The sequence below is a fragment of the Podarcis cretensis genome, assembly GCF_951804945.1.
Source record: "Podarcis cretensis genome assembly, chromosome: 8".
In the NCBI taxonomy this organism is placed as follows: Eukaryota; Metazoa; Chordata; class Lepidosauria; order Squamata; family Lacertidae; genus Podarcis; species Podarcis cretensis.
This window is the reverse complement of record NC_137177.1, coordinates 36214553-36242212: the sequence shown is the minus strand read 5'-3', so window position 1 is coordinate 36242212 and position 27660 is coordinate 36214553. Positions and strand designations below refer to the sequence as shown.

General features: G+C 44.8%; 1 long non-coding RNA gene across 2 annotated transcripts in view; it reads left to right on the top strand.

The window, feature by feature from the left end:
• The window catches only part of LOC307222922, a 70345-nt gene extending 51238 nt beyond the window's left edge, over nucleotides 1-19107 (top strand). Inside the window, exons 2-3 of one of the 2 annotated variants that reach the window (XR_013841906.1) lie at nucleotides 13296-13384; nucleotides 18843-19107. This is a non-coding gene — a long non-coding RNA (uncharacterized lncRNA). The remainder of the gene's footprint in view (nucleotides 1-13295; nucleotides 13385-18842) is intronic. The other variant, XR_013841907.1, reaches the window with a different exon arrangement.
• The last annotated feature ends 8553 nt before the right edge of the window (nucleotides 19108-27660 follow it).

The following is a 27660-nucleotide window of genomic DNA, read 5'->3' as shown; positions in this document are numbered from 1 at the left end:
GAGTTTGGTCAGGTGGCGGGATTCAAATTAAACAAGCAAAAAACCAAGGTACTGGAAAAAAATTTAACAGTTACAGAGTCAGAAAGGTTTCAGAAAGAGACAGAGTTAAACGTGGTCAAAAAAGTAAAGTACCTAGGGGTGAACATAACAGCAAAAAATTTGAGTTTATTTAAGGATAATTACGAGAAATGCTGGTCAGAAATTAAGAGAGATTTAAAAGGTTGGTCAAGATTGAAACTTTCATTGTTAGGCCGGATTGCTGCTATAAAGATGAATGTATTGCCAAAAATGTTGTTTTTGTTTCAAACTTTGCAGATTGTGGACAGAACGGAGTGCTTTGGGAAGTGGCAGAGAGATATTTCCAAATTTGTCTGGCAGGGCAAAAAGCCCAGAATTAAGTTTAAGATATTAACTGATGCGAAAGAAAGAGGGGGCTTTGCCCTGCCAGACTTAAGGTTGTACTACGAATCAGCAGCTTTCTGCTGGCTAAAAGACTGGCTGCTTCTCGAAAACACTGATGTACTGGATTTGGAAGGTTTTGATAACGCTTTTGGTTGGCATGCATATCTATGGTATGACAAGGTTAAGATTAATAGGGCTTTCAAGAACCATATTGTCAGAAAAGCAGTGTTTAATGTCTGGACAAAATACAAAGACTTATTGGAAAATAAAACTCCAAGGTGGCTCTCACCATTGGAAGCTAAGGCCCGCAAAAGACTCAATATGGAGGCCAATTGGCCGAAGTATTGGGAAATATTAGAAAAAGATGGAGATAACTGGAAATTGCAGAGTATGGAAAAAATGAGAGACAAAGTGCGAGATTGGTTACATTACGCTCAGATTAAAGAAGTTTTCAAACTTGATAAAAAGTTAGGATTCCAGGTGGAAAAATCGAAGTTGGAAACAGAATTGTTAGAACCTAAGACTAAGGTACTTTCAAGAATGTATAACTTGCTGTTAAAATGGAACACACAAGATGAAACGGTTAAATCGGCTATGATAAAGTGGGCACAGGACATTGGGTACAATATCATGTTTGAAGACTGGGAAAGGTTGTGGTCCGTTGGGCTGAATTTCACTGCATGTAATGCTTTGAAAGAAAATGTTATGAAAATGATATATAGATGGTACATGACCCCAGTCAAACTTGCAAAAATATACCACTTGTCTGATAATAAGTGCTGGAAATGTAAAGAAAATGAAGGAACTTTCTTTCACCTCTGGTGGACCTGCCCTAGAGTGAAGGCTTTCTGGGAAATGATATACAATGAGCTGAAAAAGGTATTCAAGTATACCTTTCCTAAGAAACCAGAGGCCTTCCTTCTGGGTATCGTCGGCCAGAGGGTGTTAAAGAAGGATCGAACATTTTTTATGTATGCAACAACAGCAGCAAGGATACTCGTTGCCAAGCACTGGAAAACCCAAGATTTACCCACACTGGAAGAATGGCAGATGCAACTGATAGATTATATGGAACTGGCTGAGATGACTGGCAGAATCCGAGACCTGGGAGAGGAGACGGTAGAAGAAGACTGGAAGGAATTCAAGACCTACCTACAGAAACATTGTAAATTGTATGAATGTTAAGAAGGATGCTAGACTGGAATGTAATTTGGCACCATTAAGCTAGATGAATTGAAGTATGAAGATAAGCTAAATTGAAGAAAAGATAAATTTTGGATAATTATCAGGCTAAATTTAAATTTTATAGATTTGAACAAAAGTTATCTAAAAATAGAGATATAATATTGGAAAAATAGATAATAAGAATGGAAATAAGGGGATAAATTGCTGGTTAGATATTTATAAATCAGGAACGCAGGAGTGGGAGATGTGAGGGAGTCCAAAGAAGTTAAGAAAATATGTAATGATATGTGTTATTTTGTTTCTTTCTTTATTTGTATGGTAATCAAAAAATCTTTAATAAATATCTTAAAAAAAAAAAGAGAGAACAGAAATTGTGCAGCGGCGGTGCAGCGGCAGCAGGAGGCCCCATTAGCTAAAGTGGTGCTTCAGGTTAAGAACAGTTTCAGGTTAAGAACAGATCTCCAGAATGAATTAAGTTCTTAACCCAAGGTACCACTGTAGTTGTTTATTTCCTTGACATCTGATGGGAGGGCATTCCACTGTGAGGGCAACACCAAGACGACCCTCTGCCTGGTTCCCTGTAACCTCACTTCTCACAGCAAGGGAACTGCCAGAAGGCCCTGGGTGCTGGACCTCAGTGTCTGGGCTGAATGATGGGGGTGGAGACGCTCCTTCGGGTATACAGGACCGAGGCTGTTTAGGCTTTAAAGGTCAGCACCAATGAATTAATAAATTAATTATGTTCCCATTCTTTGTAATATCATCAGAAATTACAGAGCCTTTCTAACAATAGGGTGGTCCTCTGCTCCATCACCAACCTAGTAGCCCTGTGGGATTTGTCCTAGTCTTGTTCCTTCCTGCCATCCCATGTCTGCGTGTCAGCTAGAGCAAGGGGTATGGGATTACCTGTCAGGAGTCCAGGTTCCCAGCAACACAGTAAGCGTAGCTAATTAAAAAGGATGGTTTATTGTCAAAACAAACAGCTCCAGACAGCTTTAACACATCCTCTGACATCATCAATCAAGATGACCCTTCTGAAGACGCCTTCCGGTTTCTACAGAAGATAGAGAACTTTTGCGTCTTACATCTCTTGCTTTGTTTCTGGTCTAACAGCCCTCTCCTTAGTCGACTTTGAGGAAGGATTGGATCAGGTTGCCCCTCCTCCCTTTCTGACAAACTACTTATTTCTCCATTCACTCCTGTTTGAACTTCCCAAGAGCTTTGGCTGGGTTCCAGCCTCCTCTCAGCCGTTCCCTTATCCCCCAGCATTCCAAGGGGTGGGGGAGTTGGCACTACCTGTGTGGGAATGTTCAGGGAGGCAGGAGAGGATATATTGTTTAATTATATCCTTTCCAACTTGCATTAACAAGTTCTATAATTTAGCAGAGTAACATTCCCCTTTGGTTGGAAGCCAAGAGAGCATCTCAGGCTGATGCTTCTATGACGAAAGCAAAATGAAGAAGAGAGATATGTGGTGGCCAGCCCTGTGCTTTTGTTACCTGCACAGGTGAGGTCATGCCCATCTCTGGTCACATGCAGAGGAAGTTTGTCCCAGCCCAGGAGGAAACAGGAAGTTTATCTACTGGCTGGACAAACATCAATCTTCATGTCTAAACATGTCCAATCTAGGAATGTTGTATCTGACTGCTCTGTGTTTCACACCCCACAAGCTGTTGTTCATCCTGCATGAAAGTTAACTCTCTCTGTTCCTGGCTGCTTTCTTCTGTTGGCTGGAAACCTTCACTGGGAGCTGGCTCATGCCTGACATTACCAGTACCTTGTAGTGGCCTCTTTAAGAGCATAGGAAGAGCCAGTTGAATCCCAAGCTGCCGCCTCTCCCAGGTGCTTTAAGATAATGCATGTGCTATCAATACCATGACTCTTAGACCTCCATCCAAGTGCCCTGCAAGTAAATCCAGCATAGCAATAGAGATCTTGGAGCAGGGAGGCCTGAGATGAAAGTCCTCAGAGCTATGAAGCTTGCTGGGTGAGGGATGCTCACTCAACCTCATGGAGATGTTCTGTGAATGAAATAACCACAACTTAGGTAACATCTAGGTTGGACCACTGCAATGAGTTATATGTCATGGTGCCTTTGAAGATGGTTTAGAAACTACAGATGATGCAGAATCTGGTGGCCAGATTTTATCATGGCAAGAGGGTCTGAACATATAACACCAATTCTGGCATGACTGCACTCCATGGCAATTTGTTTCTAGGCTCAATCCAGAGGGCTTGTTTTGACCAATAAAGCCTTATGCAGCTCAGGACCCCAATACCTCAGAGACCGCCTCTCCTCACATGAACCAACCCAGATCCTGCAATCATCACCTGAGACCCTTCCTCATGTGTCCCCAGCTTGTGAGGTTCAGAGGGTGGCAACATGAGATCAGGTCTTTTCAGTGATGGCTCCCAATGTGTGGAATGCTCTCTCCAGGGAGGCATGCCTTTATCCATTTTTCAACAAAGCAAAGACTTTTCTCTTTACCCAGACTTTTGGCCCTTAATTTGAAGGGTGGCATGTGGCTTCTTTTGGTGATTGGGGGTCAGTAAATCCTGATCTGTTTTAGCTCTTTTAACTGTGCTTTTAGATTTTTTTATTGGATGTTCTAGTTGGCTTTCATGTAAATTGCTTTGGGTCACTCTGTGAGAACTAAATAAAATAAATGAATAAGGGGGTTATTATTTAAAATACTCCAAACCATGAGGTGCTTTTCCAAAATTAAAACCAGAACAGACAAGTTCCCAATCTAATTAAAGAAGTGAAGATGTGAATCAGAATACATGCAGGTGACACATAACATGTAACATTTACATTTACATGTGCCCAGTGTTATTTTTCTAGAAAAAGAGGTGCCAGAGCTCACCATGAACTTCTCCCTTCTTCTCTTAGAATGGCAACGGTGTCCACCTAAGAGGTGCCGGAGCTGAACTCCAGTGAGCTCCAGCTGAATAAAAGCCTGCATGTACCTTTTATTTTTGTATTTCAATTTGAGCCCCGCCCCACACCTCCAAGGGGCTACAGCAGTTTACCACCCCACCTGCTTTCTCTACACAACAGTCCTGCAAAGTAAGCTGACAGATAATGACTGGCCCAAGGTCACCCAGTGAGCTTCGTGGTTCCATCAGGATTTGAACCTGGTTCTCTCTTATTCTCATGCAATGCATTCTAACCCCACACATATAGCTAGTAGGTCAAACAACATTTCATGACAGGAGAGGGCCACTTGACCTTCCTGGCATGATCCTACTCTGTCGTGGTCAGTCAGAAGTATTTTGCAGTGGCAGGGTAGGAAAATACGTTTCACAATTCTTGGGTGGTTGCCATGGGCAATGAGTGGACACAATGGAAAACACATGGAAGCACTAAAAATTAATTCACTTGCCAACTTTACAGCTGGCTGAGTGCTGGCATGATGCCAACGGCAGCCTGTCTCTCTGTTTTGTGAAGAGAAAAATAAAGCTGCACAATACTTTAAAAAATATGTATCGATAGAGGTAGATATATTTTCCTAGAAGAGGCCCTTTGATATGCTTCAATGAAGCCTCATAAAATCATAGTCAGGCAGTATAAAATGCTGTTTTTTAAAATAAATAAAAACCTTTTCTCCCTTTGTGTGTAGGTTTGGCTCTCAACAGCAACTGGAAATTACCATGCCAAATGTGTAGTTTGTATGAAAAGATTTTGAATTAGCCTGGTACGGCAACTGGAAAGACAAGAATTCACAGAGTGTGATTTAGCAGAGTGACTGGCAGGCCGGACCCCACCCCCCTCACTGCCTTCACCAAGCTTTGCAAAACAAACACCCAAAAAGATAGCCAATCAGAGCTGGACACAAGCAGAGTCGGGGGTGTGGTCCACCATTGCTGCTGCAATAAGCAAAGGAACTCATCTGACCAGGAGAACTGGGATTGAGCTGGAATGAGAACAAACATTCAAACTGCAGAAAGAAAGAGAGCTTATTTGCTATTTCTGGTCAGTCAGAGGCTGCTATGGATGTCTCACCATTCTACGAAGTATTCAAGGCAGGGACCAATGATAAAGTTAAGAAAATGACAGCATAGTGCGAAATCAATATAAAATAGTGAAAAACAAATACAAAATAACATTCATGTAAAAATATATCCTCCTATATACATGAAAATGTAAGGCTATCATCACGCAGCCCAACTGGAGCATTTGTAGTGCCACATAAAAATCCTTGACTTGCCTGAAGTCAGGGTGGGGGGCAAAGGCCACTTAGGAAAGGAGGGACACAGAGGGAAATGGTGGTTTAAGGAACAGCAGAGGTTAGAGGGAAGGAGGGATAGAAGAAAACTGTGGCTAGAGATAAAATGTTCTCCCTCTTTCGTAACAGTAGCACTTGTGGGCACCCAACGAAGCTGAATTTTGGGAGATTCAACAGAGGTAAAAGAAAAGACTTCTTCACACACTCATAGCTAAACTATGGAAGTCGCTCTCATAGAAGGCAGTGATGGTCACCAGCTTAGATGGATTTCAAAGAGGATTGGTCAAATTCATGGAGGAGAGGGCTACTAATTACTACTAGCTGTGATGGCTATGCTCTCTGCATGTGCTCGAATCCTATTTGTGGGTTTGTAATACCAGGTGTTTGATTGGCCACTGTGAGAAGAAGATGCTGTACTAGATGGGTCACCGGCCTGATCCAGCATGCTTTTCTTATGTTCAATCGAGTTCTGCTGGAAAGCAAACTTCAAAACAATATCTCAGGGGATGTTTTTGTTAGTGGATGTGAAACTTTCTGTGCTAAGATGTCTTTGTGAGCAGGCAAAATTGTGGGTGAAGGGGGGGGGAGACACTCAGACTTTCAACAATCCACCCACTTCAACAAGATAAAAAGAGCTCAGTCGAGCGTTACAAAAATGAAAAAGAGTTTAGCAAAATCTCGGCCCCACCAGTGCTTGCTTTTCTATTAAGCTCCCGTGTGTGAAAACAAAAACTCCTGCTCCTAGCAGGTTGGCAGAAAGTAACAAGATTACAGGTCACTGCACACAAAATCTTCCCAGGGCTCCTACACTGAAGAAGAAGGGGGGGAACCACTTGCATTAAATACCTGAGCAGCGCTGATGCTTCCCTTCTAGTCCACAAACGCGGAATTGATTCCTCAGGGAGGGGCAGCCTGCTGGCAGCAGCAGGGATGGAGGCGGGAGCCCAGGGTGTGGCTTCTACACTTTGCTCACAGCCGTAACTAATGCTGGGTGTTTTTTCCCAGTGACAGAACTTGACCTGAAGAAGTTGGATGCTAAATCCAGCATTCAGAGAGGGGCAGGAGGAAAGAAACAGCGTGGGTGGTTTTGCAGGGAGGGAGGATGCACAACTATGTCAGTCCACTTGGAGAGAACTGGGCCATTGCTGAGGATATTTGTAGGAAGCTTGCATTTTGGGAGTGCCCAGCTGCTGTTCGGGTGACTACTTCTCAGACCGCTCCAGTTAGTGTCTGAACAGTGTTTGTTTTTCACACTTTCTAGCCAAAGACCTACACCTTCTAGAAGATTCTGCAAAGTTTCCTCAGGTATACACACCATGCTGGGCCTTAAAAGGTAAAGGGACCCCTGACCATTAGGTCCAGTCGTGGCTGACTCTGGGGTTGCGGCGCTCATCTCGCTTTATTGGCTGAGGGAGCTGGCATACAGCTTCCGGGTCATGTGGCCAGAATGACTAAGCCGCTTCTGGCGAACCAGAGCAGCGCACGGAAACGCCGTTTACCTTCCCGCCGGAGAAGTACCTATTTATCTACTTGCACTTTGGCGTGCCTTCAAACTGCTAGGTTGGCAGGAGCAGGGACTGAGCAATGGGAGCTCACCCCGTTGCGGGGATTCGAACCGCCGACCTTCTGATCGGCAAGTCCTAGGCTCTGTGGTTTAACCCACAGCGCCACCCGCGTATGTTGGGCCTTACAGTTGGTTTATTAATGAAACCAGCCTGAGGTGTGTGTAGAGCAGAAATTCCAATGAAAAAGCTTCATCTTCCCAAATTCTCTACCTTCATTTTTTTTTTCCTGCCACCATTACAAAATCTACAGGGTGATCACTTATCCACACAAAAAACTTAAACCAAAATCACAGCCAAGAGATATTAGCTTCATCAGAGGGAAGGGTTTCCTGAGCATTGGAAAAGGTGTTCACTGCTTCTTGTGGGACCACCAGGCAGGGTCTGTGATCGAGGCCAGAAATTCCCATTCAGCCCCAGGCTGTGAGAAAAACTGTCCTGGAGTTCATCTGGCAAACAGAGCCAGTCAGGCAAGGGTTACTGGAACACATCGCCTGTTCCTGTCCCCACGGCTAAATGAAGCAGAGAAAGCAGGCCTATCATTAAACAGCTCAGCTAGTCAGGAGGAAAAGAAGAGGCTGTTTCTAATCAACAATGCTAACCCGATAATGGAAGGAAGCCTGAGTTTAATGGCTTGAAACTCTCCGGCAAAGCTGGCTCTCGGCTGATGTCTCCAGATAAGAGCATCGTTAGATGCATCAGCACCAGCATCTTGCCACTTAATTCACAGCTTCAGGACATTTAATGCCGGGTTTGCCAAGCATGTGAAGAGGAGCTGGGACAGATCCCAGGAGGGGAGGGAGGGGAGAGGAAATGGGTTCTGGTTACCTGCTCTGGGAAGGCACTGTGACCCATTTCAATCACAGTGTTCCCCAGGAGAAAGGGTGTGTTGTGTGTGCGTGCGTGCGCAGGGACACTCTGATAGAACAGCTTCTCTCTGTCCTCTAAAAAGAAACTTTCCCTAGCAACAAAACAGAACTGGTGGAGAAATAAATGCTTACTGGGGCTGAGCCAAATCGACTCCAAATCGACTTCATGAACATTTTCAGTACTGTTGGTGATTTTTTTGCAGCGCCACTTGCCGAAATACTCATCAGTTTATTTATATTGGCCTTTCTGGAATTCATTCTCAACTGATTTTGTTTTCCTCAGTGACATTCATGTACATTATATATTCATTTACATAGCAGAGCCAAATCTATGTAGCAATGTGGCATCACCCTGTTTGCTTTTGGATCCCTGATTGGCTAGGATCTGTTATGGGAGTACTTCCAAAAGGCAAAAAGAGCACAAGCCAGACAGAAATATGACATCAACCAAGGGAATATTTGAACACTTTCTTTTAAGAATAGCCCACCACAATCCTGGAGTATATGCAGCGTGGCCCTAGTGACTCTTTTTATGACATAAGTCAGACAAAAAGAGATTGTGATGAGCTCCAGAAGGACGTCTCCAAACTGAATGAATGGGTGGTAAAATAGCAATTGCAATACATTGTAAAGAACTGTAAAGTGATGCTTGTCAGGGCAAAAACAAACCTTAATTGCACACATGTACATCTGGGATCTAAACTAAGCTCATGGGATCAACAGATTTTCCTTGGCAGTGTGTAAGCCTGCCCCCTCCCTGCAATGATCCCTTGCCTGTTTTGAAAAGGTGAAGACTGGATTAGTGTTTTGCTCCCCTTTGCTTTCTTCTTTGGTGTTTCCAGCTGTCTGATTTGGAATTATAACCAGATAGGGCACAAATCCCATTTTGGTGCTGTTCCTTGTCCCTGGGATCTCATCATGTCAGTTCTCTTATGCATGCTGGGAACCATAGGTCTGACTCGTTTCCTCCCAGATGTTCTGGGACCCATCAATGCTATAAGCAGCAGTTACTCCACTCTGCTTGGCATCTCAATGGGCCTGATGATTATGACTCATCCTGTCTGTCCCTCCTGCTGCCAGTCAATTGCCAAACCCTGTTGCTTCTTCCTGTCTGCCTGTGCATAGGAAGTGCCAGCAGGGACCAAGAAGTTATCCTCTCCCACTCTCTCTATTCCAGAAGGTGGCCTGGGCCAGCAGTATCCCATTTGAAATGTTGCTCATTCCAGCTTAATGCTGCTTCTAACTGGCTCCAGAAAATCTCCTTTCTGTGACCTGGTTTGCAAATCATGCTAGATGCACAAGTGGACAGGCTCTGAGAAAAGAAATGGTGGCTGCTCTGCCTCTTCTCAGCCATTCTGCTACCATGCTGAGTTAAGCCATTGCCACACCTTGGCTCATGCTTTAGTCCTCCTTAATGAACCATGAGCCTAAAACCTTGGTTCAAGCTCATGGGTAGTCAGGAGAGAGCCAAACCACAAGTCCAGGTTTCAGATGATGTGCTCAGTCAACTTGGTGCATGATCCAGCAAGCTCTCCTTAGGTTCTTATGTTCATGCTAAGCCATGGCTTGGCTTAGCGTGACATGCAGACCAGGCCATGGATACAGAAAATAATGTTGCATAGTCAGCCTCAAGCGTGGTTTCCAACAGACAATTGGTACCTGTGGCAGTTCTTCAGACGTAGTGGTACTCCAGCTCCCATCAGCCCATGCAGCTAGCATGGCCAATGGTCAGGAATGATGAAAGCTGTAGTCCAAAAACACAGGTCTCCCCATCCCTGATCTGCAAGTTACCATAATCTCCCCCTGTCTTGATAGTAGGCTTGCCATTTGCCCCGAGGCACAGTTCCTGAGCCCTGTTCCTGGGTGCCATGCCCAGTTCATTCAGTCTTTGGGCACTGGCTTGGATTAATTCTCCCATCTGTATCTTTGTCTGCATGTGACTAACTGAATGAGCCCAAAGGCTGAATAAAGAGGAAAAACAAGGGTGTCCTGGCTCTTTATCTCCAGGGCAGATGGGCCTAATCAATGCACCTTGGCCAACTGATTTTAAAAATTAAAGGACTTGGCAAAGCAGAAGCAAAGGGTTCTGCCTAAACTTTGAAAGAACTATTTATCAAAGGGCTGAAATAAACTGATGGATGTTCCAGGCTGTGCTTGTGTGAGTTCCACCAGATAAGGTTCTGTTATATAGCCAAGGGAGATGTATAATGCTGGACTGCAGTGTCCTCCTAGCTTGGATACTAAGCTCGCAGTTCTGCCCATTGTTGATTCCGTTATAGAGATGACAAGTCATGCAGCTTTTTAAAATAATGGGTTTATAGAGTTGATTTTTTTTTCCTTTGTTTCTAGAGATGTCTGTGAAAGCTATACATACTGGGTTAAAATTATGCACTAATCCCAAACAGGGATCTCTCTGGAGGAAATTGTTTTCCATATCTTCACTTGGTGCAAAGTCTATCTGAATTTTCCAGAAAAGTAACAGGCCCAGAAACCAGCTGTGCTTTGCAATTGGAGAATAGGGTTTGCAGGAGAAGAGTAGTAAAATGCACAGGCCAAGATAGAGCTATCTGGAAGCAGAAGCAGAAATCCCTAACCCTTTCTCATACTGGTGTTGGGAGTAAAGCAGCAATGCTTGTAATACCTTACCTGAACTGTGGGGGCAATAGACAGAAAGGCAACCGATACTCCCTTGCCTATTCCTTCTTAAGCAACTGTTGGCATACGGGTTGTTTCTAAGGCTTTACCTCCTTCCTCTTTTTTTCTCCAGTGAGCTGGTGTTAGTGTTAACCTCATACCTCCATAATGGCCACAGGAAAGCCTGTACTCAGAATGACTTTGCTCCCAAGCAGTAGTACACCTTAAGTTTACAACCAGCAGATTTCCCTGGTATTTCTCCACTCTGCGCGAACTATATGTGGGATGTAATCCACTGGTCTCCTGCCAATCTAGCAGTTTGAAAGCACGTCAAAGTGCAAGTAGATAAATAGGTACTGCTCCGGTGGGAAGGTAAATGGCGCTTCCGTGCGCTGCTCTGGTTCACCAGAAGTGGCTTAGTCATGCTGGCCACATGACCCGGAAGCTGTACGCCAGCTCCCTCGGCCAATAAAGCGAGATGAGCACTGCAACCCCAGAGTCGGTCACAACTGGACCTAATGGTCAGGGGTCCCTTTACCTTTAATTCACTGGTACAGTCAGTGCTGGATTTATGTATTGGCTAAGTAGGCTGAAGCCTAGGGCCTCTAAATCTAGGGGGCCTCGCCAGCCCTCCCGCTCCCCAGGGGGCAGTCTCCCCTCTCCCAAAATTGGAGAAAGCTCATAAATTGTATCCCTTCTGGCATCCTGGTCAACTCTATTACACTGGTGTAAACCCTGGTGTAGCAGAAGCACAGAATAGCAGCAAATAAAATCCGCTCATACGTCAGCAACTGATAAGACTTGTCAACCAGTTCTTCCAAAGTCTACCTAAATTATAAAGCTCCAAAATACAGGCCAAAAGAGAGCAGGCCTGGGAAGAGCGAGGCATACAATGGGCACCACCAGTGAAAAGGCCCTGCTCCATGTAACTCCTGCCCTGTCATTTGATAGAGTGCCCACTTGCCCTCCTTCTTGAAATGGAATGCTCTCTATTGGAGTCTCCAGGTCCAGTACAAAGACCATAAGAAGGGAGAGCAGGGACCTTGAAGTTCCCAACAGCTGTTAATCAAGCAAACACGCACACAGGTCATCTTTGTCACAGTCAGGATGCCTACGTCCTGGCCAGGCCTGCACTCAATCTTGTTTTTGTACAATCTTGTTTGTCCTCAGTAACCAAAATTATATTATCAACATATTCAAGCAGAAAAGTTGTTTTCCTTCATTTGCAAGGAATCGTACAAAACAAAGTGGCACTAATGATGCTAATTCTTTCCCCCCAGAGTTAAATGATAACTATTCAGAGGCAGCTACAGGAAATCGATGAGATTCAGGTGAGGGTCAGATGCCTTGTTAATTCCAGCAGGTATATAAGAGGATGACCCGGCCCATCACCATGGTATTTAACAATAATACCCTATGTGTTTTTGAGGAGAAATTGTGAATTGTAGAGTTTTAAATACCCTTCATCATACTTGGCTTCACTCAATTTTGTTTATAACACTCTTCCATTTTCTTCTAGTTGTGAGGGTGAGGGATGAGGAGGGGCCTCACAAGTGGAGTAGCCTAGGGCCTCCCTTCATCTAAATCCGGCGCTGTGTACTGTCAAATGCAGCATTCCTTATTTCCCTAGAGTGAGCACAGGCGGGGATATCCAGTCAGTGCAACCTATGGCCTGGGCAGGCCACATCGTCCTCTTATATACCTGCTGGGATTGACAGGCATCTGACCCTCACCTGAATCCCATTAATCAGCCCTAGCAAACCCACACAGACTGGGGCTGATGGGAGTTGTAGTCCAAAAGCATTTGGAGGGCAGAAAGTTGGTGAAGGATGCTACACACACACACACACACACACACACACACACACACACCAATAACACAACTGCATGTAAGAAACAGAAACATTCTTGGGGTGGAGGTTGAGAATTTTTAAACCCTTGGGATTCTGAGGAGGAAGGTGAAATGCAAGGGGATGTATGTAAAATACAGATAAGAAAGCTGAACTCCAGCTGTTCCTCTTATCAATCCTCCCTATTTTCCACTGCAAGAACATGTAATTTTTGTGCCTTAATCATATAAGTTGGAGTGACAGCTGCCATGTGTCAGTGATTTGGTTCCTGGAATTCTCCTCCCGCCTCCCGCCTCCCGCTGCCGCCATGCATGCATCTAAAATGGAATCTTGCTTCCTAGCTCCTTTTTCTAATCTTCTTCTTAATGCATCCCATATCTTGATGATGCATAACGGAAGTTATTAGCAGTGATGCATTAAAATATTAGATGGCCTTGAGAGGTGCCTCTTGTTTACCTCAGGCATTTTTTTAAAAAAAAATGTTTTTTAAAAATTCCTATTACACCCTGGGTCAGTTTCTGGGCTTAAGTAAATAACAGGCTTCTTTGTTTTTTTCTTCAAAAGCACAAGATCTGGACATGTTTAGTGTATATAACAGTACACATGCCTACTCAGGAGTAAGTTCCAGTAAATTCATTGGGACCTACTCCTAGGTAAGTGGATGTACCGTCGCAGCCCACAGGTCTGCAAATGCACCTTAGTTGTTTGCAAGAGCACAGCACCCATAAAGGACATACTTGGTAACACTCTGTCAGTTGCAGCAGTGGGAGAAAACTCCCTTTGTGGGTTCAGTATGGATGCACAAACCAGATTCCTAACTGGTCAGACTTATATTCAGTAATACATTACTGGACAGAGTCCAAAAGAGTCTGTGAGAGCATATCCATTATGATATATGTAATATAGGCTGGGTTTTTTTAAAAAAATGTTTTTATTGAAAATTTTCTTGGGCAACAAAAGTACATACAGTGTCTCTGCTTTCAGTTCATAGAGACCTTTCCACTGATCTCCCCAACCACATTCTGCCATCCCTTGGCCCCACCATTGCTCATCCAATCACTGAGAGCCAGTGTGGTGTAGTGGTTAAGAGCGGTAGTCTCGTAATCTGGGGAACCGGGTTCGAGTCTCCACTCCTCCACATGCAGCTGCTGGGTGACTCTGGGCCAGTCACACTTCTTTGAAGTCTCTCAGCCCCATTCACCTCACAGAGTGTTTGTTGTGGGGGAGGAAGGGAAAGGAGAATGTTAGCCGCTTTGAGACTCCTTAAAGGGAGGATACCAAATCCAAACTCTTCTTCTTCTTCTTCCTTGAAGATACTTACTCAACCCATTTTTATTTTGCTGGATGTGCAGCCAAGTTGCTTTCCCCTGGTTTCTTTCCTGCCGGGACCAATTTCCAGTGTATGTGCCACAGCATGTTTACCTTTGACTTAAGCAGGGCTTACTTCCAAGTAAAGGGTGCACTGGGCCATAACCTCCAGGTTAGTGTCTTTCTATTGGCGCTTTGTTGGAAGTAAAGAAAAGGCAAGTGTGGTATTGCCAGACGTTCCTGTCTCTGGCTTCCCAGATTTAGGCTGCAACGCTGTGTACCCACTTTCTTAGGAGTAATCTCAGGCTTGTGGGTTCAAACTCCCATGTTGGGCAAAAAGATTCCTGCATTGCAGGGAGTTGGACTAGATGACTCTCAGGGTCTCTTCCAACTCCAAAATTCTATTATTCTATTATTGTGTTGTTAAACGCCCAGTTTAAGAGTTGTTTGTGATGACTCAATTATGTCTTTTTTTCTGGAGATGGGATGGCGGACACATCTCCTCGAGAAGAGTGTAAGGGACAAGGGGAGGCACCAATACAGCTCCTTACCAATGGCACAGCTCTGATGATACAGCCTCTCTTGAGAGCCAGTGTGGTGTAGTGGTTAAGAGTGGTAGTCTCGTAATCTGGTGAACCGGGTTCGCATCTCCGCTCCTCCACATGCAGCTGCTGGGTGACCTTGGGCTAGTCACACTTCTCTGAAGTCTCTCAGCCCCACTCACCTCACAGAGTGTTTGTTGTGGGGGAGGAAGGGAAAGGAGAATGTTAGCCGCTTTGAGACTCCTTCGGATAGTGATAAAGGTAAAGGTAAAGGTACCCCTGCCCGTACGGGCCAGTCTTGACAGACTCTGGGGTTGGTGCGCCCATCTCACTCAAGAGGCCGGGGGCCAGCGCTGTCCAGAGACACTTCTGGGTCACGTGGCCAGCGTGACAAAGCTGCATCTGGCGAGCCAGCGCAGCACACGGAAACGCCGTTTACCTTCCCGCCAGTAAGCGGTCCCTATTTATCTACTTGCACCCGGGGGTGCTTTCGAACTGCTAGGTTGGCAGGCGCTGGGACCGAGCAGCGGGAGCGCACCCCGCCGCGGGGATTCGAACCACCGACCTTCCGATCGGCAAGCCCTAGGCACTGAGGCTTTTACCCACAGCGCCATCCGCGGGTAGTGATAAAGTGGGATATCAAATCCAAACTCTTCTTCTTCTTCAAACCTGCTTGGAAGTGAGACTCGCCACTTAAGGAGAAAAGGTGCCAGTGAAAAGGGGGAAGCAGTCTGCATGTACTCAGAAGCACTCTTGTTCCTACACGTTCTGGAAGCCTTCACACTGCAGAGTTCTGGAGGCTGAAACAGGCGATGAAAGTGAACCTTGGCAACAATATATTAGGTTTGTTGAGAACTGGAAGAAGCAAATTGTGAAGAATGTATCCTGTCTACTCAGGTGAAGGGTGACATATCACTGACTGCTCAGCCTGCCACTATGTCTGAAGGTTGGGCATCTCAGGGAGAGAGAGAAAATGTTTTTAGAAAAACACATGCCAGTGCCTTCAGTTTCTGTGATTAGAGGAAGAAGAAACTCTCCACTTTGTATGTACATAAATAGATTGGCTTTTTCCACTGAAAAGGAAGCGGGTAGTCAAACAGGAGCCACACTGTGGTGTCATTGTGTTTCCAAGGAAGCCTTTTAGAGAGGAGTCCTTCCTGTTAAGCCACTAGGAATAGTTCTGCCTCCCATCCCAGCCAACAGAGGCTATCAAAGCACTGCCTTCCAAGATGCAACACTTTTGACAGATAACAGGAAATTGAACTGCCCTGAGCACACCATAGAACATCTGATAAATATTATTTGGAAACTTGATTGAGGTTGAACTTGGGCATTTCTACCACTTTCTGAACCCAAACAGGAAGGATTTCTTCCATGATTCACCTGAGGCAGTTTTTTCTGTGGCAAGCAAGGAGGACAGTTCAAATAAATATTGGCCTAGATGTTGCAGCCCCCGGCAATTTAAGTGTATGCAATTTTGCCCAATGTACATGTTTTTGCAATCAAATTTCCCCTATTTTTTGTAGGTTATCTTCCATAATATATGCATCTTTTGGCAAATTTTCCTAGTATATGCATTTTTTGACACATTGCTACATTGCAAGGTGTCCAAATCCTCACTCTGCCATGAAGCTCACTGGGTGTGACCTTGGGGCCAGTCCCTGAGCCATTGCAGCAACCCTGGAGGGGTGGCTGCCCAGTCAGCCAGCAGTGCTTTTAGAGGAGTGGGAGTGCCCAGTAGGGCTTGGAGGGAAGAAAGATGGAGAGAGCAGGTGAGAGTTGCAAGAGGAGGAAAAAAGAAAGGAGGGAGGGAGGAGGTGGAAGTGGAAAGCAGTGAGCAGAGGGAAGGAGGAAGGCAGGCAGACAGACAACAGATGAAGGAGGAGAAGGAGAAGGAGAAGGAGAAGGAGAAGGAGAAGGAGAAGGAGAAGGAGAAGGAGAAGAATAGGCCCAATCCAAGCCTGATGGCTAATGGAAGTCACTGATGGAGCACAAAAGGTGACAAAAAGCAAACATTTTGCGTTTCTGGTCCATGATCTTTCCCAGCTTTGGAGGTACCAATACATCCCCTTGTCAACAGCGTAAGGGGGGATAGATATGCCTCTGAAGGCAGAACATCACTGGAAGCAGATGAAATGGAAGCAACACCCAGATCTCCCATTCATATCTTGCTGTCCTGGTCATAAAGATGGAACTGTAGACAGAAAGTATTCCATGACTAAATGGAGGAATCCTGACTAACTAGAGAAAAGCCAGCTTTGCATTTTAATTTGAACCTTTATACGACATCGGAGGTTCTGAGCACTTGAGAAGCACTGCAGTTTCCCCTTAGGGAAATGGTGGAAGTCTTTCCCTTTCTGTCAAAGCCAACTGGCCAGGAGTTTCAGTATCTCTTCTCAGTGAGATCCACATTTTTCTGTGTTCTGCCTACCTTTGCCACTTGATACGTCGGGAGGCTTGTTCCTCGCTATTACACAGTATCGCTAACAAGACAGCCCTGTTGCAACACCCCAGTGTGATGCTAAGGGGAAAATGTGTGTGTTTTAAAAAGACCCATGCAGCATGAGGCCAGATAATACTGCCAGCCTGAATGCTAACATCTCAGCCCCTCTTGCTTGGAAGTATCCATTAACAATGCTCCTCTTCAACAAAGAGCCTGTGGAAACTAGATAGCGGGAGCCGAGTTTTCAAGCCAATTCCACCCCACACAGCAATTGCTGAATTCATATGCAGGCTTTCCGTGCCTCATAAATTTTCATCCTGGCATCGCTTCTTGTTCTCTTTTACCGCATTTTCAAAATGTAGGTTACCCCTTTTGCATTTTAAACAGGCGCAATTGTATCTAATGCCTGGGTTTTTATGGCCACTAAAGCACTCCTCAGTTTGATGAACTGATCTCAAGCGAGGTAAATTATGTCACTCATCGGCTTTGTCAGTAAATCAAGGGGTGACACTTCCCTGATTTGTAAAGGCTGAAGGGAAGGATTCACATGGAAAACCTATAAGGCAAGGTTAGATTAATAAGCAGTTTAAAGAAAATGTTCCTGCTTTAATGGATATGGTACATCCAAAATCAATTCTGGTTCACTGACATTTCGGAGACTTCTTTCTGAGGATCACTAGAAAGACTGTATTAAACACTTTATGGAAAATTCAATCCTGGATTTCTTTGCTTTACAGTAATTGACAACATTTCCATATATTGCCATGTGGTTTTAGTGCTGTAAAGTTTCCTTGGCGCCCTTCCGTTCCTGCCCCCTCCCTTCTAATTATTTTGCTTCACTCTGCCTGCCACCAGGGAAAGAAAAGTTGCATTTCAAACTTGCCCTTTATGTCTTGCATTTTCATTTGCAAAATGTTGTCCTCCCGCACCTAACACCAACACAAAAGGCTGGCGCCACAGATCCTAGGATCAATCAGTTGCTGAAGCAGCCCAACTCTAAGTGCCTAAGGCCAACCATTCCTGCCTATGCAGATGCCTTGGGAAGAGCAAGGGTGTGCAAGGGATGCTGGGGGATCCCCTCTTGCCTCAGCACTTACTTGGAGAGGTGAGCAGATTCCCCTCAGCTTGCATTACATGGGCTTTGTCATTACTATTGCTTAGTAAATTTAAATACCTATGTGGCTTGAAAGATCAGCAGAGCTACATATTCTAAATCATTTTATCCTCACAACAAAATAGATTAGGCTGGGAGACTGTGACTGGCCCAAGGTCACCCAGTGAGCTTCATGACAGAGCAGGGAAGCAGGAGGCCAGCGGACATTTTGTATTTTTCTGTTGTGAACCATCCAGGGAACTTTGGATGAAAGGCAGAATACAAATTTAATAAATAACAACAGCAACAACAGCCTTACAGCTCCTTCTCCTGCCACCTCCTGGTGATTTTGCTGAGGTGAAAAATTGGCTTTAATGCCTCCACTACTAGTCCCTCATAGGAACATTCCCCCCCCCCCGCCCCGAACCTCTTTGAGGCAGGATTAATGAACAGAACCATGTTTCTTAGGGGTTCTTACATTCAGAGAGACTCTGAATCGCTGCTCCCCAGCATCCTCCTCAAAATGCAAAACCAAAAATCATACAAGTAGTATGCATTGCATTTTATTGAATATAATTCAATTTGTGAGAGGGTTGGAACTAGAAAGAGGAAAATCCCCTAAAACACGATTACAACTCACATTTCCAAATTCCCCATAGAGTGTTCTGAGCCACTGCACTGCAGCATTAATATCAATTGAGAGCTTGTTCTCCATTCTCCTACAGGTGAGCTCGGCAATGACCAGGAGATAGATGGCCACAGCACACTTCCCCGCCAGCCCCTTGATGTGGGCCCAGGAGATCATGACCATCTAGATCAGGAATCAATATCAGCAGTTTCATGTTAAGGAGCAAAGCTTTGGAGCAGTTAATCCTATGAGAGATACATCTGGAGATGGGCCAATATTTACAAGCAATTTACAAAGCGAATAAAACAATGAAACTGTAAGAGGGGGAAAGTTAAAACAGACTATTTAAAACATTCAGAAATCATTAAAATAAAGGATAAGATAAAAACCAAATTAAAACACATTTTTACGGCCCCCTTTTTTCTTTTCTTTTTTTAGAGAGAGGCCATCTTCTTCTCTCCAACAAAGTCCACAACCATCTCCCAAGGAGGCAGGGAGGCATCAAGAGGGTCCAGTCCAAGAAACCCTGCAGCCAGTTGTGCCTAGATCAGTTCCTACCTGCAATCTTGAGAGCAAATTGCAGTGGAAGTTCCCCCTTTCCCTTCCTATGCCTTCCCCAAAAGCAAATTATTGGCTTCCCCTTGGCTTCTTTGAGTCCCCGACATTGTGCCATTATCCTTTTGTCCCTCCCCTCGGTGTGCCTCAGTCTCCTTCTTCCTTGCCAATAAATTCCATGAGGTCTACCCCATTTGAGGGAATGAACAGAATGAAATCTTCATGTTCATGTGAGGCTTTTGGTGACTTGCCTCTTCCCCCTATGCTGCCTTCCATAGGAAGTAAGCATCTCCTAAGCAAAGAGGTGTCCAGGCTGCCCAAGGTTAGTCAGGACCATGGACAGCAGTGTGGGTTCAACCCAGAGCTCTGGCGAGACCAGCCAGAAGTCAGAACCAAAGAGTAACCAAGAATGGAGGAACAAGTCAGAGCTTATTGCTCAAGCAAGACTCAACTGCCACAAGAAGCCTTTAATACTCCTTCCTGCCCAGAAAAGAGCTGAGTCAGCCAAATGTTGGAAGGTGCCTTTGGGGCTCATGGGAGTTGTAATCCAAAAAATCTGGAGGGTGAAGGGTGCTATATGGCTGAAGTGCTGCTGCCCTCAGGGCAGCAGTTAGAGTGTCAGACCAAGGCGACCAGAGTTCGAATCCTCACCACTCGGGCAAGACCTTCACTGGGTCTCAGCCTAATCTTCCTCACAGGGCTGTTGTGTGGATTAAATGAGATGGGGGAGAACTATGTATGCCACCTTGAGCTCTTGGAGAAAAAGGTGGAATAGGAAGGAAGGAAGGAAGGAAGGAAGGAAGGAAGGAAGGAAGACTCCTGGAGCTGCCTCTTCACCCTCTGCTTACCATCTTTCTGAAAAAGGAGAAAATAACCCCCAGGCGATATGTCCCTAAAAGCCATGGTTGGGCCAACCAGAGGGTAATCATGATACCACCAAGTGGCCCATGTCATCCACTGACCCATGGCACCTAATTGTGATTTAGGGGAAATGTGTGGAACAGATCACAGCAACTTTTTAAAGAGGACAGGAAGGAAGCATTAGAGCCCATAAAGGGCTAAATCCCTTTTAAGCAAATGGAAGCCATTCATTGTTGAATGTGCCTGTCCTATATTTTCCACATTGTTAACTTTGCTGTAAAGCTGCTTTTGCGATGGCACTGGGAGGGGAGCAAAGAGCATACCAGAATTGCCTGTGTTAGTTTCAATTTTCCTCCCGAGGCTCAAAAAGTTAGAAAGCAGGCAAAAGGGAAACAAAGGCCATCCAGCCCATCCCTTGATGTGGGGGAATGGGCAGGATTGCCAGGTCTCCCCACATATGTCCATCTAACTAATCCAGGCTTTTCCTGAGATCAGTATTAAATCATTATATTGGATGTAGTAATTTTTAATGCATTGGCTTATTAAGGCATGCCTACCCTGCCTTTCTGCTCTCAATAATGCCCAAGGCAGTGAAAAACAACATCAAAATGTCAAGACTAAAAACAATAAAAACCCACCTGAGAATTGCACTTACCCTTTTGAGCAACAATGGCAAAGTTTCTAGACGGCAAGAGAAGGAGAGTGAAAATGGGGTGTTAAAAAGAATAACTCAGGATTTTTTCAAGGGCCGCCTCAAGGTCACTTCTAAGGGCAACAGTTTCTAAATAGCTGTTGCTCCACCATTTGGACCTCAAATAAGTCATTATACTGCCACTTACAGTTTACTGAGGCTCTTCCTGTAAATCGTTCTCTCATTGTAACATTTTGTACCCATAACTGAAGTTATCGGGCCATGAGCTTGCAGGGAAGGTTAGGAGGGGCTTGTGGAAGCAAGTTCTTTGCAACGCTGGGATTTGAACCAAGGATTCTCAGGATCTTAGGGTATTATACAAGAGCATTTTCTTAACATTCTGTGCACTCCACATACAACATCAACCATGCAATTCATCAGTCCTATAGTTTCTTCAGAAATGCCACTGTTGTGTTTCATTTCTCAAAGCGGCTTCAATCCAACTAGAAAATTTAAGCTGCATTCACTCGATATTTAAGTCAGGTGTGTTTATCTGAGACATGCACAGATTCAGGAATAGAAGTTATAGAGAGGAGAAAGTTACAGAAAGAAGAAGAGGAGGAGGAGGAGGAGGAGGAGGAGGAGGAGGAGGAGGAGGAGTTGGAGTTTGGACTTGATATCCTGCCTTTCAGTCCCCTTAAGGAGTCTCAAAGCGGCTAACATTCTCCTTTCCCTTCCTCCCCCACAACAAACACTCTGTGAGGTGAGTGAGGCTGAGAGACATGCAGTTGCATGTGGAGGAGCAGGGAAGCGAACCTGGTTCACCGGATTACGAGTCCACCGCTCTTAACCACTACACCATGCTGGCTCAATCAGGTCAGAATCTCTACGTTACACCACCTTTCCTAGTTCTCTTCTTATCCCTTATCTTATACACAGAAAAGTACGGTAATTTGTCACATTTCTACTGCATCTTCCCTTTCAGAATCACTCTGAACAAAGTTACATTCTAGAGGAGATCAGAAGTTGCTGAGCTCTGGGAATCGACCACCAGCTTGCACCAGCCCATGAAATGTTCTTTTCCATTCATTGGATTTTTAAATGCACCTATTTGCAAAATGTTCAAATAATGCCAAGCTGTACGCTAGACTGATGTGACTTAAAGCTTCCTGGGGCACAGATAATGTCATGGATTCAAGTGCCACATTTGGCAAAGGACAATGCCATCTGGATCCTGGCTCTTCCAGTATTGGGAGGCTCATGGAGCTGGAGTTTGCAGGTGATTGTAGAGCACCCTCATGAGTCCAACTAAGCCTTAGCCAACTAGGTGCTCTTCAGCTGTTTTGGACTACAACTCCCATCAGGTGACTGAGGCTGATGTAAATTGTCCTCCAAAACAGCTGAACGGCACCAGGTTGGTAAAGGCTAGTCTAACTTATAATTTCTCAGGAAGTGGAAGAAAGTTCACTTTAGAACTCTCTGTCTTTCGGGGGGGTGTTGTAGAACAGAAACCATGCAATTCAGTTTATTTTGCACTAGCAGAAATGCACGCAGAATTTAATTTGCTTTTTTATTCAGTTTGCAGTCCACCATCACCTGATTATCAGAACCGTAGAAGATAAGAAGAGCCTGCTGGATCAGGCTAATGGTCATCTAGTCCAGCATCTTCTTTTCAGAGAGGGCAACCAGATGCCCCAAAGGAACACCCACAAACAGGACCTGAGCACAAGATTCCTCTCCCCCTCCTGTGGCTTCAAGCAGCTGGTATTCAGAAGCATTACTGCCTCCAACCATGGAGGCAGAGTCATTGTGGCTAGCAGCCATTGATAGCCCTCCCCTCCATGAATTTGCCCAATCCTTCCTTAAAGCCACCTAGGTTGGTTGTCATCACTGTCTCCTATAGAAGTGATTTCCAGAGTTTAACTATGCACCTCATGAAGGAGGACCTCATTTTATCTGTCCTGACTCTTCCAACATGTAGCTTCATTGGATGTCCATGTCGACATGCAGAGGGCTGGGAGGCCAGCTGGCAAGCCCCAGCTGTGCTGTCTCCGTCCATCGGCCCGTGCTCCGACGTAAATCAGCGACCCGGACTTCAAGAGCCAGGGCACACTATTAGCAGAGTGTACTGCGCACACGGGACGCAGGTGGCGCTGTGGGTTAAAGCCTCAGCGCCTAGGGCTTGCCGATCGAAAGGTCGCGGTTCGAATCCCTGCGGCGGGGTGCGCTCCCACTGCTCGGTCCCAGTGCCTGCCAACCTAGCAGTTCGAAAGCAGCTCCGGGTGCAAGTAGATAAATAGGGACCGCTTACCAGCGGGAAGGTAAACGGCGTTTCCGTGTGCGGCTCTGGCTCTGGCTCTGGCTCGCCAGAGCAGCGATGTCACGCTGGCCACGTGACCCGGAAGTGTCTCCGGACAGCGCTGGCCCCTGCCCTCTTAAGTGAGATGGGCACACAACCCCAGAGTCTGTCAAGACTGGCCCGTACGGGCAGGGGTACCTTTACCTTTACCTTTTTACTGCGCACACAGAATAGGTGTGAGGCTTGTGAAGTCATACTATAACTACAGATTTATTAAACATAAATCAGGACAAAGAAACAGGACAAAGTCTAGCCTCTGCCTCTTCCCTGCTGGAGGAGCCCACCTCCTCCAGCCCCACAAAGCTGGGTGCGTTGCTGGCAGCGCTGTCCTGTCTCAACAGGCTTCCACCACCACTGCGACAACTCTGGGAAACGGGGGGAGGGAGGCGCTGGAGGGATCTTTGCACCACAGCGCCGGATATTCTTAAGACAGCCCTGCCTATGGGCAATGGTGACACCTCCTCCCTGACCCTCTGGGCTGGTGCTGCATCAAGCTGTTAGTGATGCTCTCCAGATCTGTCCCTTCCCCCCCCCCAGTTTCAGGATTGTGTTCATCCTGGATCATTTGCCCCTGTTTTGACTTTGTCACAGTGCAGAGACCATTTTCCTTGCTCCTCACTGAAAGGAAGGAGCAGCAGTCACAGCAGGAAGAGTCCGTGACTGGCCCTTTGGACTGGCTCGGAGACCCATTGGCTGAGTGCTTAATTAGCTCCCCATAAATAAACATCATTTACAAGACCCAAACATTTAAAACACCCTGTTAAGCATCTGAAACATAAATGATTTAATTATAGACCAGCTCTAGTTTATACCGACACTGAGATGAAATGCGATAGAGCAGCTGTCTATGAATATTTTACAATGAAATTGCTCTCCATCTTCTGTGTCCACAGAGGGTTGCGTTGCAGGTTGGGAAGGCAGCAATCTGCCTGTGGTAAGAGCAGCCTTCATTTGTGCAGCGTGCAGATAACCCTCTTCGGGGGCGGCTTGCAGTGAGAATGGCACGGAATTGCAACACAACACACCTAAACTTTATCTTGAGCTGTGAAGCTTGTTTTTGGCATGGACCGTTGCCCCTTTGCTCAACCGGGTTTCCTACAAAACTAGAGCTCTTTAACACGGCTGAGGCATTGCTTCCCCACAATTACTTGGAATTGTGACATTATAATGGAAGTTCCAAACAGTGCTTAATATTGCAAAGCATTATGCGGCCATCCCTACTCTCAGAGCCTAGAAACTTCAATAATGTATACCCACAACAAGCTCCATTTAGCAAAGGTATTTTCAGTTTCATATCTAAATATGTCCATTAAATATTAAAAGAAAAGAAAATTCAGAAGAGGAAACGAGTAATTAATGCCTCTCAGGAATAGAAACTAGCATTGGGGCTGTTGATTGCTTATATCCCAGGCTGCTAAAAACCTACTCTTTCTTAAATTAAAACAAATGAAGGCTTTGAATCTAGGGGTTGTGGTTCATCCTGGGGACACCAAAGAAGGTGCTACAGGTTCTGGGTTGATGGCGATTCCTGATTTATTCAGTTATACTCTACAATGACGCTATTATTCCATACCTTTCCTGGGATTAATATACCCCCATAATAGTGGTGGTTGTTTGTTGTTATATTTATTTATATCCCACCTTTTCCCTAGACTGGGACTCAAGGTGGCTTACACAAATTAAAAACAAAAGAGACAAAATACAAAAAGCTAAAAACCTTTTGGGCAGGATTTTTTTAGTCTATTTTTCTTTCCCCTTGGTTTTAATGTGAGGTTTATTGTCTGTTTATTTGGTTGTAAGTTGCTTTGGGTTGCCCTGGGCAAGAGAAAGTGACTGACAAATTCAAAAAATAATTATTGTATATTATGACATATTTATATTATGTTATGTTATGTTATGTTATGTTATGTTATGTTATGTTATGTTATGTTATGTTATGTTATTATAATATTATATTTTTATAATAATTGTTAAAAAGTAATTAAACACTAATAGAATTAAAAACAATATAAAAACAAATAATATTATTAATCTATTATATTTTTTGTTCACACATCAGTCCCATTCAGCAAAGGTTCCAGTAGCACTGCTCAAAGCTTTCCTCTCCGTAGTTTTATTTTCTGATGAGCATTGGTGAATGGTTACTGATTTTAAAAAGCCTCTCTTAATTGCCCTGATGTCAGCATCTGCTTCAGCTGAGTGAAGCTTTAATTACAGGTTACATGCCTATTTTTCCTCTTCATTTTTTATGGTGAAAAATAAAAAAATAAGAAGTGGAGATCAATTATTAAAGCCTTCCCCTCCCACAGCAGCAGAAACTGACATAGGTCACACATTGCTTATTCCTCAAATCATCAGGAAGCAATAAACTGGACTGCACCTGCAAACCTCACATCTAGAGAAATTTAGCAAGCCTCCTCTCTCTATACATTCACATATGCTTTGAAAATGCTTTTATTAGTAAACACTTTTATCATTTGGATTGGCTGGTATGATATGTTTTATGTTATTTTACATTATTGTGAGCTTATGGTGTGTTGTTGATTATGTGATGTGTCCTTGTGTTAAAAAATTTGCAAGCCACTTTATAAGGGGTTATCCAAGGTGGAGCACAGATGTATCAAAACAAGCAAACGGGAAGTGTTTAATTAAAGGCACAGGAGTTCATAGAAATCTCAAAAATATTTAACACGTATCAGGGTATTTAAAAACACAGAAAACACTGGGGTGCATCAATTCTTTTGACAGCAGCAGCTGGAGTTTGAAGAATGAACGAACAAAAATTAGAAATTCCAGGGCTGAGAGGGTTAGCATGGAAACAGCCTTTGCTATACTAGCCATTAAAGTTTCATGCTTAAATCAAACTCTCAAACATAAGCAAGAAATGATAGAAATGGAGGGTGGCAGGCCTTCCCTTGGGTGGCAGAAGAAAAAGAGGATAGGGCTCCTGTACCTTTAATAGTCAGCAGATTCCAACAGATTGCATGTCAAACTACACCTTCACCTGACGATGCCTCCCTTATATAGGCTACACACACACACCATATATTTAAAGCATATTCCTTTCCGCCCCGCTCCCAAAAAAACGGGAAGCTTATGCCTCAGAGAGTTACAATTCATATCACCCTTAGCAAATTACAGTTCCCAGGTTTCTCTGATGGATGGGAAATGTGCTTTAGGAGTATGGTGTGTCTGCAGCCTAAACCAGCAACACAGCCTGAGCTGTGCAACCATCCAAGCCCTGAAGTTTTCTTCTTTCTTGGACCTTGCCCAGATGCAGGTCACCAGAATTCTCCAGCTTCCTTTCTGGTGATCTGATTCTGCCTTCTTTGGTGCATCAGTTGTGTCGCTTAAATCTTAATCTGGCAACCTGGGTTCTTTCCATCCTTTCTTCAGGTTCGTGGTTTTAATTGGGGGCAAGGCTGGCACAACCATTGGGCAGAGGGAGGCAACTGCCTCAGGTGGCAGTTGCTGATGGGTGGCAGCAAAACTACCTCCTTGACTGTTCCCCTCTGTCGAGGGCAGAAGCAGGTGTGTTGGTGGCCTTCCCTGCACACCCCTCAAACTACCCAGCAGCCCCCAGGTGTGCTGGGAATTGCTGCTATCCTGTTGCCAGCATTGAAGTTTGAGTCAGCTCTCAGTCTAGTCACCTTCTGGACATGGAAGCAGGGAACCATATTGTTCTTTGCCTCAGGCAGCAAAATGTATTGAGGTGGCTCTGATTGCAGGGGAGGGATTGGACCAGATCCTGGTAGCTCTGCTTTGTGCAGACATTGTGCTTGCAATCTCAGTATGACAATTCATTAGCCCCTCTCAGGCTCTGTTTTCCAAAGCCAGACAGTCATCCTTTAATTCACTGATGGGATTTGGCTCACCTAGAATTCCCTTTTTTTCTGCTCCTTTGTGCTTAAATGCCTGGGTTATCCAACCAGCTTAGAGCTCCCATATTCTAAAGGGCATGCAATTACAATGCCTTTTAAATGGTAATGGGCCAGGATTGCCTCTGCTGTCCCCCCCCCACCTACCCCCAAATGCTCAGTGTGTACATTTTCCTCAACACTTGCAGATTTATTAATTAAAAGCATCTTAGCGCAAGCCCGCCTCGCTTTCCTTCCGGGAGACTTCAAGGCTTAGTTGTTTTATTAACAACCTCAGATCAAAGTGGTTAATTTATATGCATGTAAATAACAAAATGCATGAAGTCTCTCAATGAGAGACCAAAGAGTCCGTTGATGCTTTTGTATAATGCATCATCTGTGGCTGGTGGGGAGCGCTTTCGAAGCGCACAGCCATGTTCAGGATCAATTAGTTAAATACATTGCCTTATCCAGGAAAAACACTTAGAGGAACATGAAGGCAATTTCAGAAGAATCAAATTTACATTTTTATTCTCTTCCTGCGCTGACATCGGCTGGTCCCCGTAGCTCGGATTTCTAGGGAAAGGCAGGTTCGTCAGCTGCTGGCGGGTAAACTCTGGTAGTTCAAAGGTTCATTTCAAACGGAGGCAGG